Raw genomic sequence first — 21,022 nt, forward strand, 5'->3', positions numbered from 1 at the left:
CTGAAATACTGCTAGGTTGTTAGCCCAAGTCCACATGCGCCGACGACGACGATGTGATATCGGTCTCCGAGCTGGGCGAGCTGAAAAATTTCGGGAAAGTGCACGGTCGCGCCTTCCCGTTCGTGAGAACGGACCGCAGTTGGCGCTTAAAAAAGGTCTCTATTTCGGGATAACGGCGCCGGATCGTAAGAGAAAGGTGCTTCGCCGATGAATTGCCAGTTTTTTTTTTTTTTTTTCGATCGGATATAAATATCGCAAGGGCGTCGTCGGTTTTAGGAGAACCGATGATTACGTCGAGCAATCAAATATCATAGACGTAAATAACGATTTATCAACACGTACATTTCGCTGCGATCGAAAAAAAAAGTTTTTTTTTCCTTTGTATTCTACATCGATGTTTCGAAAAGCGCGTTGTTTATTCAATTAGAATTGGATATAATTTGACTAAAACTATTAAGTATAGAGATTCTCCTTTATTTACATCAGTTTTTGTAATTTAAATGGTGTTATGATCAACACTTTTTTAATTGAGTACGATTTACGCGCATTGGCCGTCCCATTCTTCTTCGGGATAATCATGCTCTCTGGACCACTTTTTAGCCGCAGGCCGCGTCAGCATCATCGAATCGATTCTCGTGGATGTGAATCTCGTCCCTCAGAACTATAGAGCTACTAGCTGAGATCTTAAACTGGGCCTTAAGCCATTACCCCCGGATGATGGGCTCCCTCGATTTTCTCTCTGTTCTCCATCCATCCTCTTCCCTCCCAGGTGCATCCTCCGTTTCACGTTGGATAGATCATCTCTCGTCTGCCGTCTCACTGTACGCGCATCCTTCTTCGTCTTCTTTAGCCTCAACCCCTCCCCGCAGGTCCTATGCATCTTGGCCGCCCCTTCCGTAGTGGCAGATGGCCAGCCAAGGGGTAAGAAAAAAATCCTAGGGCCCTGAAAAAAGGGAGGAGGTACATAAAAAGCAATCCGTGAAAAAAAAAGAGCTGGAATAGCGAGGGGAGGGGAGAGGGGGATGCCGGGGACGACGCAAACCACGTGTGTTCTTGAAAATTTTCCCGAGTGAGGACCCTGTCCTTCCTCGCCGTCCAACATGGCCGATCGCCCCCTTTGATCGAATTTCGGCCATTCATCGAGATCGATTATACGATCGAGCAGCCATTCTTCTCGTTACCTTGGCGGCTCGATCGCTCTCGATCTCTCGCATTAGCGTCTCCGGTGACGAGCCGCGTCAATTTTCGAAAAATTGACTCCGCACAGCTGTGGGTGATCGGCCTCTCCTTTTTTCTCTCCTTCCTCAGTCGGATGCTCCTGCAAGATTCTGTTGTATTTGCATGATTTTATAAAGCTCCACGATTCAAGATCTATCGCAGAGTCATTTCTCAAATTATATTGTATCAAATGCAATTATAAATTTAAAGAAAACACATATGAATTTATTTTAGTAATTTTTACAGAAATAAAGTAAAATTATTTTATATAATAATTTTTATAACAATCGTTAATTTATAGTGTGCAATTGAAATACGTTTAATTTAAATATATAAGAAACGTTCTTTTTTTTCTTTAGAAAAAGATGAATTTTGATAGCAATATATTTTTATAGATAAAATTTTATAATCAAATATTTAATTTAATTAATAAATGTAACGCGTCGAGAATAAGTTTCGAAAAAATTGTAAGACGATAAGAGAGTCCTTTTTTTCGTATCTCGCGCGGGAATCTTTTCGCGTAACTGTAAAAGATCTCGCGCACTATCCTGGATCTCGGATAGATCCCAGGTAGAAAAATCGAAATTCATAAAAAAGAGAGACCGGAGGAAAGTAAAAGAGAGAGAGAAAACGTAGCGGGAAGGGCTAGGGATAGAGAGGAGATCTCGGCGCTTCTGGACGCAGGCCAGCTGACCAACCGTGGGAAGACGTGATTTGGCTGGCCTCCTTTTTTTTTAAAAAGGATTCGAGAAAATTACTTTTAAATTGGCGAGCCACCGGAATCCCTAGGATGCACCCGAACAGGTAGATCGGTCAGTCTCGCCCGGGCGTTTCCGGGAGAGCCTTTCAAAGCGCTTGCCGACGACTTTTGACTTGACTCTGCCAAGCAATCGCGCGATTAAATCGCTCTCGTCCGCGCGTTTAGCGATCGTTTATTTATTTACTTCTTCATTCGTTGTCTATAAAAATACTCTCCTTGCATCCAAAAGTTCGTGCTACGCAAGATATTCTTACGTCAATGCTATTTTAAGAAAACGGATACGTTTGTAATAAAAGAGAAGCCGGTGTTAATTTGATCAGAAAATTTGAAAAAACCTTCAAAGATCTTGGAGCGTACGACTTTATGATGATTCTCGAGCGCGCGTCTGTTACTCGCATTTTTTCCTCGTTCCTGTTTTATCACAATCTTTAGGATGGATATCGGACACCTCCTTGAAGAAGGGATTTTACGGTATTCGTAAAACACTCGAGGAGAACAGAAAGCTTTCTTGACCGGGACACGAGATCGTCTCTCTCTCTCTCTTTTCAAAATAAATATTGTCAAGAATATCGACGACGGACGAAACAACCTCTCTCTTTCTTTCTCATTACTGTATAATAAAATATAGTTCTCTCTCTCTTCGTTTTCTCGACTTCTTTCGGAAGGGAGGCTATGCATTTTTCGGGCGTTTAAAAATAGGCGATTCGCTGGCCAGAGGTCAGTAACTCCTTGGGCGCAAGACTGCGCAAAAATAGCCGGCAAGACGGAAAAAAGAAATAATTTCTTTCTCTTCCCCTCCTCCCCTCCCTCCAAGAAAGCTCTTCTCTCGTCGACAATTTCAGATATGCAGCGTCGCCCAATTTCAAAAAGCTCGCTTCTCTTTAGATCGTTTAAGAGAATCTCATCTTCAATAAAGACTTTTGTTTTTAAATATTGTAAGATTTTTTTTATTATGATATAATCAATTTATTCCAAGTAATTATACGTAAGGCCATCATCCGCAGAAAATTGCTGCGCGTCGCATAAATTTTCTTTCACACAACGTGTGGCTCTTGCATCACGTTGCCTGTACGCTTTAACGGGAATAGATAGATTTCATTTCAAGCGGAAAGATCGCAAACGATTCAACGGCACGCAACGATTTCGAAGGCGTCCAGTTGCATCGCGCGATCCAACAGAGAGACCCCCGCACGTTAAAAGAGAGAGGGCCCTCTCCTTCGGGCCCTTTCTCCTCGGGCTCCTTTCCCTCGGGCGGATTCTCTTCGGCCTGTTACCTCACCGGCCTGTGGCCCCGGTCGATTGCGAGATTGGTCCGAATCTGCAGCGTCAGTTCTGCCAGATTTTTCACGGTACCGATCCCCTTTGTGGGGGGAGGGCTACCCGGCTTGTCATATTTGCCTATGATGGACGATTCCGTCCGAGAAAGAGCTCCGCGCGAGGTGACAGGAGGTCCCCGGCCAGGGATGACGAACGCATTTCTCATTCAACGCGCGCCGATTTCGCCGATTCTGATTATGGCCGTTTCCTCGGATCGGCCAGTCCGATTTCTTTCTTTTTTTTTTCTTCTTTTCCTTAGGACCCGGAACGAAGCGCCGCGAACATCCTGGCCCCTTTCTTGGCTGAAAGGCGAAGCGTAGTCGGCTCCGGATTCGTGGCGTTTCTCGAACACGATCGGACCGCGAGGAGACCCGCAGCTGGACAGTTACGTCGTGGGTTGAGTAAAAATAGACGCCACTGTCCTAGCGCCCGCTTCTTTCGGCTTCCCCGAAGCTGCAATCGTCGCGACAAACGAAGAAACTTTGGGAAAAAGTATGCAAGTCCGAAAATATTCTTTCACTTTTAAACAGAAAGAGAGACAAATTTATTAAAAAAGAGCTCGAAAATTATAAAGTGCAAAATTATTTACTTATACATTTTAAAGATTTATTATTATTCTAAAAAAAATTATTATATTTTTCATAAATGCAGAATATATATTTTCGTACAATCAATAAATCAGAAGAAGATTAAAATTGATTGGCACTTGTGATTGACAGTTTATCTGCTCTTTTATTTAATCGTAATTGATACCGAGTAGAGAGAAAATTTTAGACAAAAAAATAATTTATGATTCTAAGTAAATTCATGGAAAGGCTTCGAGAAGAATAAAATGCTAAATTATTTATTATTAAGATGTTGTGATTCTAAGCTTACGTCATCAACAAGCTCGATTATTATTCTAAAAGGGGATTATTGTATTTTTGGTAAATATAGGACATCTCTTTTTATATAATGCATAAATCAGAATATTAAAATTGATTGTTGCTTCGTGATTGACAGCTGCTCATCTATCTATCCTATAATCGTAATTGACACTGAGTAAAAAAAACACCGAGTGGAGATATCATGTTTGTCGATCGAAATTAACATAATCTTATAACCGGCGATAAAACCGAATAACAGTTCTCCATAATTAAAGATAGATCGGCGACAGGAGGAATCGCGCCAACATTCTGAATTAATAATCATCAACGATATCCTTAGCGAGTCTTTCTCGGTCCTCTTCCTCCCCGTAATCCCCCGCAGCCTAAACACGCGATCTCAATTTAGAATTGAATCCCGGATCCGAATGAGCGACGGTGAACAAAAAAAAAGTCCCCCCTACAAATGCTCCCTACACAAATCACGCTCTCCCCGCGCGTCCCCCCGACAAAAAGAGGAGGGAAAAAATCGAAAGGAACGAGGAGACAATCGGCGATATCCTCGCGGCGGAAGCGAGCCTCGGCGCCCCGGGCGTTCGGAACATTGCGAGCGATTCCAGATCCGGCAAATCGCACGAGATAAATTTCCCGGTGACATCGAATCTTCCCTAATTCCTCCAGTCGCTCCTGCTTAGTCCGAGAAGCTCGCCCATCACAATGTATATCCTACTGGGAAGAATAATATAACGGAAATGATGGAAGAAGCAGCCATTATGAAATATGCGGTGAAAATGGAAGATCCAAGAAAATTATACGAATGTATTGTGTACCTTAATTTTTTCGTGCGCAAGATTTCGTGACAAATTCGATAATGTGCAAAAATGATTGTTTGTTGGTACAATATTATATCAATAACATTGGTTGTGGTCGTAAAAAAATTAAGATTTCGTTATAGTATTTTATATATTTTTTAATATATTTTTTATATATTTCTTATATATTTTAATCTTTTATTCCATTTAAAAAATAAAATTTTTATGGACAATATTAAAACAAATAATTAAAAAATTTTTGTTCAAGTCACATATAAATTATATAAACTTTTCTAAACAAAATAACTTTTCGAAACATTTCTATTGTTTAAAAAAATAACTAAAAATCCAAGATGTATAAATATATAACTGGAGAGAAGAGGGATTCGAAATGGAAATTTCTTTAAAAATAGGAAAATGAAAAAAAGATATGACAATTAAAAATAATTAAATAAAGAGTAGAAAATTAAAAATCGAGTTAATGTAAGAAAAATTAAATTAATTAAAAAAAGAAAGAACTGGGTGCAGACACTTGAAGCAAACGTACATTGTGCATCGCTCGAGGGACGGAAATTCAGAAAAGCTGGAAACCGAGCCGCGTCGGGGCGAACGTTAGGTTCACGATGATGCCCTCGGTGAACGACTCGCCGCGGCTTAATCGTTTTAGGAGTCGACCGGCAACGCGTTTGCGGATGATCCCATCGGGCGGTCGAATCGGCCAAGGAAAGTACGTGAAGCTTGCGAAATTTTCGTTTACACAGCCGCGTTCGCGGCGGGCGCGCCTCGCCCGTATATCAAAAGTTTAATTGAATTTTCGGCCGTGGTCCCGAACCGGAGAGAAGAGATTAGGATCGTCCGACCCGGCCCGTTTCGCCCTCCTCTCCTCTGGATCAGGTTCGCATCTACCAGACGTATTGTATCCGCACCCCCGGTCGGTCGTCTTGGCCCTATTCCTTATCCGCACCTTTATCTGACCCGCGCGCATCTTTACGCACATGTTATTCTAGCTGCCCGACTTTGTTTCACGATATTCCATTAAATGAAATAATAATTTAACCATTGATTAATTTAAATATTCCATTAAATTAAATTGATTAACTTAAAGATTATTTTACCTGGATAAGATCTCTTTAACTCGATGCAATTTTAAATGCCTAGAATTTAAGTATTATTGTGTCAAAAAAGCTTCTTTGATTTAAAACGCACACAATCTGCATTAGAATTTAAATATTCTATTAAATTAATCAAGTTATTTAATCATTGATTAATTTAAATTCTTAAATTAATTGATTATTTAATCATCGATTAATTTAAAGATTGTTTTACCTCGATAAAATCTCGATGCAGTTTTAAATATCCTTAGGATTTAATTGATATTATTGTGTCGGGAAAGCTTCTTTGACTTAAAACACACAATCTTCATTATAATTTAAATCTTCCATTAAATTAATCAATTTACCTCAATAAGGTATATCTGAGCTTTTTATTGACTGGATACATAGTTTTAAATATCTAGAATTTAAAGATCGCGTTGTGTGTCTCTCGGAAAAGCTTCTTTGAAGAAACAAAACATTATCCGCATTTTATTGATAAGAGTTTTCGCGCAAAGACATATTTGTGCAATCTTCCTCCTGCCTTCACGTCAGCGATTTGCATAATTATACGTTTTAATGTACTCTCTGGTCATGAGGGTCAGATCGAATTTATCTCATTGGCCCTCACCTGTCCCATACAATGCGGGTTGCCTCGTCGGGGCAACTGACCACCTGTACAGTCGTGGCAGCAAGAAAAAAAAGGAGGACACCAGATCGATTTGGAGAACGACCTGCGTCGTAATAGTAGCCATTCTGAACGAAAGGTAACAATTCGTAAAGTCTTTGACGCACGAATAAAAAGAATCGTCAAAGATCGTTTTTCACGATTCCAAAAATTAAATAAAATTATATTTGCCGAAATTAAAATTCTCAAATAATATTAAATACTGGTAGCAACTAATTTCTCGAGATTAATTCCTTAATATTCTTATACAACGATAATAATAATTTTTCGACGAAAATTCGACTATTTAAAATTTTTTTGGAAGAGGAGAAAAAATGAATAAAATTCCCTTATTTTTCTCGTTTGAACGGCCTTTTCCGGGATACAATTATCTGCAATCTTTCCGTCGTAAATTTAAATACCTAAGCCAAACAGAGGATATAATTGAGCGCAGGATTTTTTAACGAGCTTTCTTTGACATCGAGAAACACCGTTGCATTCCACGTCCTCGTCGCTTCATTCAACGGCGACCATCGACCAGGTCGAAGCACCCGCGCGAGACAATAGAAAAGCCATAACTTTCTCCGCCGTGGCTCGTACAACCTATATCCTGTCCCCGGAACGTCGTTGCAGACGCGCCCAAAAAGTTCGCGCCGCGAGACCGCCTTCTCGTGCGACCTGTACCACGGTTATGACGCACATCGACGATACCACGGGACATGGAGAGCATTGGCAAATCGTCGAGCAAGGTCGAGAAGTTCGGCACACCGTTATACGCACGATCTAATCAGAAAATTGAATCATCCGTCGCCGATCCCTCTATTTTTGCCCCCCTGCTCCGATTCTTTCTTCTCCTCTTTTTTTTATTTTCTTCAGCGATGATGAAGAGAGAGAGGGAAAATCCGCATCCTCGCCTCTCTTTCTTTCTTTTCTTTTGTTGCTTCTCTTTTTTTTTCGATCTCGGACTGTACGACCCGCATAGTTGTGACGCGCGAGAAGGAGAGGTCGAATGGGTCCTCGCGCGTGAATGTGTGTCTGCGTCAGGAAAGGCTGTACAATGGGGACACATGTCAAAACAATTGGCACACAGGTGTATCGAATTTACCGATGGAAGAGACGTCCACGTCGAAAAGAATCGTGGAGTTGCGTCACGACGTCCCGGTCCGCTCTATCAATGAATTTCCGTCGGCCGGCGACGAATCATCGAACCGACGACTATTAAGGACGCGTATTTGCATTCGACGAATGTTCCTTTTATCAACGGTGAATTACCGTTCGCGACTGTTGTCTCTTTTCCACTCGAGAGCGTTCTCAAAAAATAATTTTTGTCTCCTCGTACATGTAAACCTCTCATTACTTTTTACACCTGTACGAAATTAACTGGAAGTAACATATTTGTATATAAATAGATGTATAAATAGGAAAAAACAAAGTGTCTTATCAAAACGGGTTTCCGTAAAAAAAAAAACAAGTCATTTATTTCAAATTTTGTTTTTTTTTTCAGATATTTAATATTTTTATAATTTGTTTATTAGATTGTAAGTTGATTTTTTTATTTTTTAGATTATAGATTTGAATCACCACTATTTTAAATATTATTATTATTAATTCTCTTAATTAAATAAATTCTCCAAAATTGAACTTAAATAAATTCTTTATTTTACAGATATAAAAACATTAATGGTAATTTTTAAAAACATATTTTATAATCGCTATTTTAATATAACAAAAAACTAAAATTCTTATAGTTTTAATTTATTTTTCTTTGAAAATAATTGGAATGGATTAATGAGATTTTTGCGATTAAAATATATCATATATATATATATTGACAATATAATTTAGATAATTTTTCGAATTAAAAAAATATAAGAATTTTAATTTTTTATTACAATTAATAAAAAATATAAAAAAATATACAATATTATATTTTTAAAAAATAATCAAAAAACCCCAATTTGTTTTCTATTAAAAGAAAAATGATTTTCTTACACCTCTCTATGACTGTCAGTGATACTTTTTCTAATTGCGTATATTAAACTTTTCGTTTTTTACTTCATTTATGACAAAATTGAATTAAATTCACAACAGAACTTGACTTTTAATCAAATTCACCTACTTCCCTCGAGCTCGTCGAAAATAGTAGTTACGTCACTCGAGTGAGAAAACTCGCGGCTCTTGGAGAAACTGAATGAAACATGATTCGCGGGTGTCGCCTCATCCCGCTCGCTTCTAACAGCCGATCGTTTTGTGCATCATCGCCAACGAAAGTTACGATTATTGTCGACGTCGTCTCGGCGAGCAGAGAGAGAGAGAGAGAGAGACGAAAGCGCGGGCTTTTCCTCCGCGCGCGCTGAAAAGACGCCGCGGAGAGCGAGTGAGAGGCGGATCGAGGGAGAGTGTGACACGCCGAGAGGGACGTAGGAGTAAAGCCGACGATGAGCAAGACCGAGAGAAAGAAGAGGGTGAACGGGACGAGGAGGAATTCCTGAGTCTGTCTGCGAACGAGTGGGAGAGAGACGGAGAGACGGACGGACGGACGGACGGACGGACGGGCCCACGAACGGAGAAGGTTGCACACGTGTATAACACGTACACATATGCGCACGTGTGTATGCGTATAAATAAGCGGCCGGGCACACCGACAGGGTGGGCGAGGAGGAAGGCGAGGGAACGAGGAGGAGGAGGGGGGGACAAAAATGACAATCATCGTCATTTTAATAATATGCAAAGGCATAGTCGACTTCCACGCCGGGCAAGTGCGGCCACAATGGCGTTATATAATGACAAAGACACGTCGGGGTCGGCTGGGTGCCTTTCGCTCGACAAAAGGCGCGGCGTTAGGGTCATCCTACCGGACCGGAGCATGTTTTGTCCGGCGCGGACAAATGTCACCGATAATGTTCTTCCTCCGGAGCCTGCGGCCGTAAAAGTCAAAATAACAGTTCGCGCCGAAAATATCGTCGTCAAACCTCGAGCCATCGGGGGGAGAGGGGGGAGAGAGATCGCTGTTGCTAGCCTCTAGTTTTAGATGTCTACGGAACTTGGAGCTCTCGAAGAATGACTCAATTAGAGAAAACGATGCCGCTTCCTTTTCATTTTCTCGAAATGAAATATTCCTCACATTTTACCTACATCTTTGGCGTAGAATAGCAATTAAAAAAAAGAGAGATGGATGGATTCTTTAATTTTTATATTTCGTAGATTTATATTTTTCGCAAATTTATTTTAATATATTTCTTGCGTATTTTTATTTTAAATTTTATTTTATTTTATTTTATTTTATATTATTTTAACTTTCTCTCTCTCTCTCTCTTCTTCACTTCTATATGATAAACATGTAGATTTTTTCATTTTATTATTTTATATTATTTATTTTAATTTATTATTTATATTTTTTATTTTAATTTATTTCTTGTGTACTTTTATTGAATTTTATTCCATTATTTCGATCGACATATTAGACGAACCAAATAATAATAATAATAATAATAATCTTGCTCGAGTGCTCGGCTATTCTTTAGCCTATTCGACTTTGAATACAAGAGAGTGAAATTTAAACGCGAAAATTTCCGTTATTTTATCGTACATTCATGATTGCGCAATATTTACATATTTTATACAATCGATATTTTATACATTAGAGCGACTCGATCTCTTTTCTTGACAGCAATAAAGTCATGATATGACAGTCGTACCGAAAATATCGTGACATGCACGCGCGATGCCGACAAGCTTGGCATTTGTTTCTCGCGGCACGCCTATAGAAATTTAAATTCCAAATAAATTTTAATCGCGAAAGTTCAATTTTTTTCCATCTACTTTGTACCTTTCGAAAGGAGAAAAGAGATTGATATATGTCTTCTTCATTCATATGAATTCAGATGAAAAGAAATTAGATTTCCAATCTGCGTCATGGATAGAATCTGATATATGTATGAAGGTAATCTTTGAAATCTCCAAAAGTTTCGAACAATAAGATTTTTTGCTGTCGGAAGAAAAGTTCAATAGACAAAGTTACAGAGATATTTTATATTTTATATCGTTTCGTCTTTTGAATAAAATTTCTCTTTCTAATATATAACATCCCATACAGCACAAAACATTGTAACAATATTGTGGCAATGTTACAATAATATTAATAATATTGTTGCAATATTCTGTGTTGTATAAAATGATATTAAATATTTAATAATTAAGTATAATAGTAAGTATTAATAAATAATTAATAAGTACATTTATATTATACATTTCCATTATATAATATTTATCCCAAAATAAAGATCTCTAAAGGAAAAATAATCAAAAGTCTCAAAAATATAAATCTTTATTATTTGTCTAATAATAGTTTTCTTTCTTCAACATTTTTTTTTAACGCATAGCATCATCTGCCACGTCGCGAAGAATGAAAACACAAGGCATTACGCGGAATTGAAGCGACGTTACGAAACAGTTGGTGTCGGATGCATGTTGCGCGTATGATGGCGAAGGAGTTCGTTTATGCTAATAATGTTTTTTTTTACGCGGACGCGATTGACGCGATGAATCGAACGATCTCGCGCATATGCAAATGGGACTGGTGTCGTCTCACTCAATCCGCAACACGTCCGACAAATTCGTCTTAGCGGTGCCGTGCCCGTTACGAAAATCCCTTTGTCATCGTGAAAAAGGGCACACCGCTCACTTTTCGTTTCCGGTAACGCATAGCCTTTTGTGGAATTTTATGCAATTTTATATTTTTCGTAGATTTATTTTTTCATTTTAACATGCATCTTTATTTTACATTTAATTTTACTACATTACTTTAATTATCTTTCCTTCTCTCGTTCCTTTCTCTTTGTTTTATTCTACACTAAGCATGTACATTTTATTATTTTATATTATTTATATATTCATTTATATTTTTAATATAATTTTATTTTATTTTATATTATTTATATTTTTCATTTTAATATATTTTTTTCATTCCTGTATTTTATAAGAGCATATAATTTTTTTATTTTATATATTTATAATATTATTTATTTATATTCTTAATAATTTTTTTATTTAATTATTACAGTTATATATTTAGTTTTTTAATATATTTCTTATGCGCTTTCACTTTAAATTTAATTTTATTACTTTATTTTATTATTTATTTATTCTTAATTATTTTATTTTATTTTATTTTATTACTATTTTATATTATATATATATATATATATATATATATATATATATATATATATATATATATATATATATATATATTTTCTTGCACATCATGTCCGTTCATTTCATTCAATTGCCTTTCGCGGTGAAATTTGTTTTTAAAATGCCGTAAAAATTTTCCCGTTCCTTCTTATCGTCCATCAGTTTCACCGCGAGATGCGATGGACGAACTTTAACGCACTAGTGGCTATATAGCTACATATTTACACACCCACCAATCGGAATGCACGAACGGTCATGAGCCGTCAGAAACGGCCAAGCGCGCGGCACATTATATGCTAGGTTTATGTACGAGAGGAGATGATCTTCACCATCGGGAGACTTCAAATGTTCGTCTTTTGGAGGACATTTCTATTCGCTGTAATAATTGTATGCGCCAGATGTTATCGCACTGTCTCTGATGCATTATACAGAATATCTCTGGAGAAGACGATCTTCCTTTTGAAGAAAATTTGTTTGGCCCTTGCTATCTTTGTATCTCCAAAAGCTCTACGAATTTAAACATTACATTTTCTGGTGAACGTGTATTTTTGATCCTAAATATCTGCGAAGAATAATCGATGAATAAGGTGCCCTTAATAACTCAAAGGTCGTTGATGCTCCGAATTCCTTTCTTTATATTTATTAAGAGCACAGGCTGATGTATTTATTGTCACGTCAGCGATTATGCTCCATCGCCACTTTATTTTTGCACGCTTCACATTTATCCGAGAATTGGTGTATTTTTCCATGTAACAGTAGTTTCTCCTCCATTGGACATTGCGAATCGATCTATCGCGCGATGCTAAGCGTACGTGCCACCGATTCACACCCAACAATCGGAATGCATAGGCAGGCAAAAGGTGCCAGAAACGCTACGCTCGCACCGTCTCCGTCCGAGACAAGAAAATCGCGCTAATATATCGCCAGACTCGCAGCTACAGTTCAGGTTCTGAAGAGCGAATCAGAATTTTCCGATATTTTAAGCTATTGCAAAAGGAATTTCTTTCCTACAATAATTATTCAATAATTATTCAAATCTGAATCGAATAAAAATTAAAATAATTATCTAAAGATTGAAATTTAAATAAATTTAATAAAATAAATTTAATAAAATTTAATCTCTAAATAAAATAAATATTTGTCAAATAAAATAAAAATTGAAATAATTACCTAATAATTGAAATTTGAAAAAGAAATCTAAATTTATCTAATTCACAGTAACTGACTTTTTAGATTAAACAATCAATTATTGAATAATTTGTATAAATAGCGTGCATTTTTAAAAATTAAATTTTTGACATTACACAATTTTCCATATTTAAATACAACTTTGATTTAACTGCATTATACGAAAGATATCTATTTTGGGCATTTATATCTCTAATCCTCCAACAGAACGTAATATCAGTGTTCGACGGATTTGTCGAGTTACTAATGTCTTGCTTAATATAATTAGTATTATTATTAGCTTGTAAGCCTCGATTAGCAGCCTCCGATAGGATATTCCATTCTACACACCATGATCTTTCACGATAGACCATCTATATATACGACGTATATCGTGGCTCCTTTAGATTTCTCTCTCTCTCTTTCTCTCTCTATGTTCTCTCCTTTTCTCTCTTTCATTCTCTCGCTTTCTTCCTGCGAATCTATATTCAAATTACAGGAGAAGGCTAATCGTAAGCCTGTTTTTAACGGTACACGAACGAAAGAACGACCTCGTAATTCCTTAAAATCATACGAGGGGATAAAAATTTGTCAATGTCGCTTTCGTTACCTTTATCTGTCTATTCGAAATACTTTTAATAGATATTATATATATAAAGTATATTAAATATATTAAATATATCGAAATATATTCGAAATACTTTTAATAAGAATTATAATAATAAAACTTTTTTGAAATAATTTATATGTCGTATCTGTTTGTTGCGTAAATTGCCTGCGAATTAAAGGGAAAATTTCCTTTATTTAATACACAATTGTTAACGTTTTTATTCGTATTGCTATTATAAACTTCTTCCTACGCGTGCGTTTTTCATCTTCCTTCTTCTTCCTTCTTCTTCCACTCGTTTCGTTTTACAGATTCAAGACGCAGGAAAGATACAATTAAGAAGAATGCACCTGTTACGCGAGGGACGCAACGTGCGATATCGCGATTTCTCACCCGACGTTTCTCGGGTTTAATGAAAAACTCGCTCGAAGACGTCGAGTTTCCCGGTTTCGACGATGAGACAGCTTTCTCTCTCTCTCTCTTGCCTCCTCCGGCGGCGCATAAATTTGCATGTTTCGCGAAACAGGTAAAGCTGTCCGGGGAAACAAGATGACGCGAGGGGCGAAATAAAAAAAATTGGGGAGACAGCCAGGTGGTTTTTCGCGCGATGAGAGAGAAATATCGGTCACCCGAGGATCGCGAGCTACGAGACGACGACGCCTGCGGATCTCCCGGCCTCGGGGCCGTTTAAAAAATCCGGACAATACTTCCCCGGGCGGCGGGGCGCATTTAAATGTATGTATTCATACGCTCGTGTATCGCTTTGACGAGAGGTGTGGTCAAAATTATTCAAACTGACCCGGACTCTTTTTTCTCCTCTCGGTCTGGGACACTTTCTAGCACCGCTGCACCCACGTATCACCTCGCGTCCTCCTCTCTCCCCCCTTCCATCTCGACGTCCTCCTTCGTCGTCATCGTTTCCTCCCCATATCGCGCTCTCTAGCCATTGTCCCGATGCCGAATTGGAGATCGCGCCGGGCCTCGATGACCTGGTTGCCTTCGTAGTACGTTAACTCTGCGATTCGCGGGTCGCCGGTGATTGCCGAGTAGATCGGGACGACAAAGAGATCGGAGAGGATGCGTGTCGATCGTTACGCAAGTGCAAGTCGATGCGGACGCTGTCGCAATGCAAAAACGCGCATGCCGATGTCTAAGTCATTAGGATACTTATTATTCGTCTTGTAAAGAGGTTTACTCATCGACACGATGATTCGCGATTATCGATATCAATTTTATTATCTCCGAGAGTACGATAGTTTCTCTCAGAACCTGCAGAGGTTTCGTTCGCAGACATCTGAGATAATAGTTTCGGGAAGAGAAGAGGAATCAAAAGTGCCCTGTTCCCAAAGAAGACGCGATGCTCGCGATTATGGCACCATCGGCGTCGGTCGGCCACCCACCGAAATTTCCGCCACATATCATGAATGGACAGAGAGCCCCAAGCTGGGCTCTCTATGCCGTGGCATGTTCTCGGCCAGGCCGACTATGACATATGGGTAGCGCAAAAACCGCCAATGCTGATCGATCGGCCACGCTAACCAACCCCCTTCCGATTCCCTCTTTTTCTCTCACGTTCCGGCTTTTATGCCCTAGTTGCTACCTTTTCCGGGGGATCCGCTACCGGAATACCGCCGACCAAAGCAAACAAACGAGATGAAACTACTCGTACCTGCGGCGAATTTTGCTCCTTCTCTTCCTTTCCCTCTCGGTCTTGGCTTTGTAATCAAATAATCAAATTATTAGGGAACTTTTAATAGATCAAATGACACCAACGGCAGGACGATTGTGTTTTTCTTCTTCTATTTGGTTTTACAGTTTGAAAATTTTTCATGAAAAGTCTATTTATTGATGTGTGCTGATAATTTTATAGCAAGATAACATCTTGTGAATTTATCTTATAAATTTATCTTTACAACTCTATCAATTTATTATTATGAAAAGTCAATGTTGATAATTTTATTATAAGATAACATCTTAATTATACTAGCAAAATAGGGTACACATGCATTAAATTAGCAGAATTAAATACTCTGTCTTATGAAATGCTTATGTAAGTTTATTTAAAGTTATGTAAAGGCAAGATTTTTATTAATTTTCAATTTAATTCGAGATACTACTTTTATTTTTAGATTTCCAAGAAGATCTCGAAGAACCAATCTCTACAAAAATATATTATCTCCTATAGTTTCAAGATTCTTTTTATATAATAATCTTTACTAAACACGTGACATTCTCGTGATACTCTCAACAGACAAGTACATGGATATGCAAAATGGTCTCAATCCTAGAAAACCAGTAGAGGCAACGCGTCCGATGTATCGAGTCCTATAAACGACGTCTATAAAAGGTGCCCCCGCGTCTTTCCCCCCTTCTCTTTTCATCGTTCCGCCGCTTAGGCCGCATTCGCACGATCTTCAACGCCGGGCCACCTTCGGCACGACCTCTTCGCGGTGCATCTACGGTGAAGGTTTTAGCCTGTGTCATGTAGGTGGTGGCCGTTTGTTCGCGCGCGTGGTAGTGCCTGGTGCCTATATAACCGTAGGTCGTGGTTGCATCTATCGCGTGCGCGTGATAGGTGGACATGATGGTCACTGTTGTTGATCGCGAGCCGCCGGGAGCCGAAAGTTCACCAGCGGTTAGTTGGCACGACTCTAGGACTCTAGGCCGTTTCCTCTCCTAGTCTTTAGTCTTCCTCTCTCGCGTGCTATTTTTTCGCAGCCTCGTTTCCTTCTTCTTCCCTTCCACCAGCTCTCTCGGGAGTGATGGTTGCTGCTCTTTGTTACTTTTAGTTACTCTTACTTACTCTTCGACTCGACTTTTACTGTTCGAATCGATAGGTCGATCGAGTTCCAGTTTCAAAGGACATCGAATGCCTCGTGTGCTTTGCCGATCGATGGAGGCTCTTTCGCAATTCGCGAATAGCATGAGCGATTGTCGCGCGTTTAGATCGCATCCGGATTATGTTTCTCCGACCGTCTGGGAAATTGCGACACGCGACGATTAATTAATGCACGCGAATACGCAAAAGGAAATTGGCGATCGTTGTTTTCACGGTAGCACAGGAAGTCACGATTGATGAGAAATATCTAATGCCAATCGTGCATTTTGCATCTTTTTTAGTTGTTTTTAAAATTATAATTGATATGCATGGAAAAAGAAAATTTAATTTAATTATATAAATAAAACGCAATTAATAAACATGAATCATTCATTTTTGATTAAACAAAAAAATTTCATCTTCATCAGTTTTGTTGTACTTTTATAAAGTTTGCGATAATTTATTTAATTTATTTAAAATTTTACTATATCTGATATTTTAATACATAATTTTTTTATAGAAATTCAAGCTAAAAGATAACAACCTTGTCTTCTCTGGGATGACTTCTTGTAGTTAATAATCTGTATTCTTCTTGGCGAACTGTTCGGTAGCGCGCGTGCGAGCAATTATTCGGGCCATAAATTATGACGTATAATTCCGACTGTCTACGGACGTTAAATCGAGAAGTATAATAGGTAAGCGGTAACCGGTTGCCTCTCACACAACACGCATCATAAACCTAATATGCCTCGCGGACGGAGAACAACTCCGCAGGAGAGGCGTAAGTCTCAGACTCCCCTGGAAGTTGTCCTTAATTCCTCCGCGATCGTGTCACCGAGTCAAAGGTGAACACCGGGATTGACGATGGACGCCGACCAGCCAGCCGGTAGAATCCAGGGCGCGTTAGAAGTCAAAGGTTCATCGCGCGATTACCAACTGGTAGATCCAAGATATTTCCAGGCAGAACATCGATAGAGAAAGAAAATTGCTAGAATTATACAGGGTTCCTAAACATTTCGGAGGGAATCATCTTTCTGCAGTTGACAATTTTAATTTCTCGCGATTCTTCCAACTCGTCCCTTCCGATTTCTATTTCTGCAACATCAATATTCTCTCTCGTTAGCGAAGTGCGATCCGCACACGAGATTTATCGACGCTCCTGAAATCGAGGCGAAAGTATCGATACCAACTTTGTATCTCGATGTGGCATCTCCAGCATCCCTAAGCACGACCGGGCTTCCGCCTGGCTCCTCCGCTCGTCTTCGACTTCTAGCGGTGGTTCTTCGCCTCTCAGCACCGGCGAGAGGTCGAGTCGAGGACCGTCCGTCCGACAGACCGACCGACCGACCGAGTTTGAGTTTTAAAAGACGAGCGACACACACACGCGCACACGAGAGTCGTCGTGAGCGCAGCCACTCTCGACGGCTCTCCTGCTCCCGATATATAGGGCAACCGCGTAGACTCTCACGGTTTCTGCGAGCTATTCATCTGCATGCACTCCTACCGCCGGCACCTACCTATTCGCTCCCTCTCCTCCTCCATCTTTCTCTTTTCCTCTCTTCTGCAGCTCTCCTCCTGCTCGGCCTCGGCTCTTCAAGAAGCGTTTCCATTATCGCGACCGGACTTGGCCAAATGTCGCGACCCCCGCGATGTTTCCCGCTGTAACATCGCTTTACTTGATGTATGTACTTGTCTCGCTAGGACATTTTTATCATCGCGTCCCGGGCTACGCATTCTCGAGACGTTCGCTTAACATTTTGCGCAATTCGTCTCTCCACCTATATTAAATTTCGCTCATGCTTTTACTCCCGAGAGAGCTCTTCATTTTGAAAACAGATTCTTTCATCAATTTTCCTTTGAATCGGTGTTTATAGATTTATCATGCATCGATTTGAATTCAGGAGGAAAAATTCAACTAGAATTAATCGCAATGAAAGATAAAAACATTGCCATCTTGTTTCCAATCATCTTACTGCAAGATTATACATTCTTTAATTTAATTCTTAAAAAATTCTTATTTTTAAATATTAATTCTATAAATCTGCGCCATTTATTTCAGGAAGACTGAAGGTATTTCCTTTGTTTTCCTCGACTAACCCGCAAGATCTAACGTGCTTGGCGGTAAAACCCGCGGAATAATCATTGTCGTCTCGCGATGCTATATACCATCGATTTTTCAAAACTCGTTGCGTAGGCGGCCGGGTAATTATCGAGACTTGTTATGTACAAAGGCGGGCCTGCTGAAAAGAGGGAGACAATGTGACACTCGCAGGGGGAAGCAATCTTTACGTGACAAGTATTTAAATTTTTTAAATGGTCCTCGTATGTCATCGACATACATATTCTTCGTGCAAATGGATATTATTCTGCTTGTGATAAATGGAGGAAAAATTGTCACGTATCATTTTACGAAAATACTTGCAAAGCAACAAGCTAAACTCATGAAAATATAAGATAAATATGAAATATATATAACTTTAATATTATAATTGCGGATCGCAAGATTGATTTAACTGAAGAAACGGCTTAGGATACATATGCGCGCATGTAACATGTACAGAACTTTCTACAATATAGAGTAACAGCTGTGCGAATATCTCGGACTCGTGACCGAATGATCGGAGAGGATGTACCAACAACACCGGCTAACGATGTTACGGAAGCCGATGCCATAATCGAGAAAAAAGCAGGTGCGCGAAAATGGCAGATAGCTGTTAAAACACTTGTTACTAAAAAAAGAATGCTTTTCTTTAAGATTTATTTCCGACGATAAATCACGTCTGAGAAATGTTTGCGGAAAAAACACACGTGAATCAGAATACAACGTTTGCGCGCGAAAAGGATCGCCTCCGACACCGTCGCGAAATATCAATGTGGCTAGATTTTGCGAAAGGATGATTCTTGTCTTCGCAATCGTCTTTGTCCTGCGAAGAAGAGAGTTGCGGTAGTGAATTCGTCGTCATCGTCTTTGTCACAATAGTGTCTCACGATGATATACAAGGTGTCCCGAACCCATAATATAATTTTTATATAAATATTATGAAACCTATAATATAATTTTTTTACAAATATCTGATTCAAGTTGGAAATTTTAACAAAATTAAAAAATTTGTTCATTAATGATAACTCAATTGTTTAATTAAATCATTCATTATTGATATTATTCAAAATTCTCACATTTAAATAAATTTGATTCGTCAAATTTAAATAGAAAGTATATTCAATAACATTAAAAATATCAAATTAAATTTGTGTAAATTTAAAGATTAATAAATGATTGATTTAAAAAAAATTTCTTATTCGCAAAATTATTGACAAATAAATGTCGGAGATATATTATTCGTTCCGTTTCTACCGAGACACTCTGTAGTCCACGTCTTAATCGGGAGAATAATAGAAGTAGGAAGGAAAACGTCAGGACGGCGGTGTCGTCGGGAAAAAATCGGCAAAGCACATTACACGAAATCACAATGTTTAATGGAAATTGCGGGCGCCGCGGCACACGAGGCGGGCCGCGGCTGTCACGCGCGGCGGTCACGTGCGGCGGTCACGTGGGGCGCCCGCCGACGCCGCGGCTGTCATGTGCGCTGCGCCGCCTCGTGTGACATCGCCTCGCGCCGAATCGTGACGCCGCGAAGCGGTATTCAGATTGCGCTCTTAGCGGTTTCGCCGACTTTTTTTTCTTTTCCGCCGCGACAAAAGGAGGATCTCTGTGTAACCGCTGGTCAGAAGCCGCGCGCGACGACGCGGCATCACGAGCAAACGGCAAAAACGTGCGATGGACATCATATCGCGCGCTCGGGCTTTCGCGGGTTTCGCCGCGGCTCTATGTCGCAAGAGAGATTTTAGTTGCGGCAGACACTATTATCTGAAATGGAATAGAATTGAGTTCTCTGGAATGGCTCGAGCCCAAAAATGCGCTAGCGAATCAAAAAATCGCGCTCAAGACTCTCCATTTTTAAGTAAGATTTATATAATTATTATTATATAATTATATATAATTATTATATATTTATTATATTTAATAATTATTATATAATTATTACATAATTATTATTTACATAATTATAATTGCTTGTCGGATGTACACGTTTATGTGCTTATATCTTTAAATATTTATTTTATAAGTCTTTTTACTCTCAGTTTATTATTAAAATTTAGGATAACAAATAAACGCAAAATTTTTTATTAAATCTCTCTGCAAAAATAATATTCTTTCAAGGAATAAAAATTTCATAATATCGAATTTCTAAATAAATTTGAATTAAAAGTAACCGGTTCACATATTTTTATCAATTTAAATCAATAAATTGAAATAAACGTTGACAATTTTCTTTACAGCGGCGAATGTAATGTCGAAATTGAAATATGGAGATGGACATTTATCGACATGATCAGATGGTAAATCTAATCAAACGAGTAACATGTTAAAAAATTGGAGTAAATCACACGCGTAGATTGTTGACAATAAGGAAACGCATTTCCATGATTGCCTGTCGGTTCCAT

At 38.9% G+C, this 21,022-nt stretch overlaps 1 long non-coding RNA gene across 1 annotated transcript in view; it reads right to left on the bottom strand.

Annotated features, from left to right (window-relative positions):
- Positions 1–477: 477 nt before the first annotated feature.
- LOC145960321 (uncharacterized) overlaps positions 478–21,022 on the bottom strand; it is a 114,682-nt gene continuing 94,137 nt past the window's right edge. Inside the window, exon 3 of the long non-coding RNA XR_014435324.1 lies at positions 478–943. This is a non-coding gene — a long non-coding RNA (uncharacterized LOC145960321). The remainder of the gene's footprint in view (positions 944–21,022) is intronic.

This window comes from Camponotus vicinus, unplaced genomic scaffold (genome assembly GCF_025532165.1).
Source record: "Camponotus vicinus isolate PSW18456_S1 unplaced genomic scaffold, iyCamVici1.0 SCAF_10, whole genome shotgun sequence".
Taxonomy (NCBI): Eukaryota; Metazoa; Arthropoda; class Insecta; order Hymenoptera; family Formicidae; genus Camponotus; species Camponotus vicinus.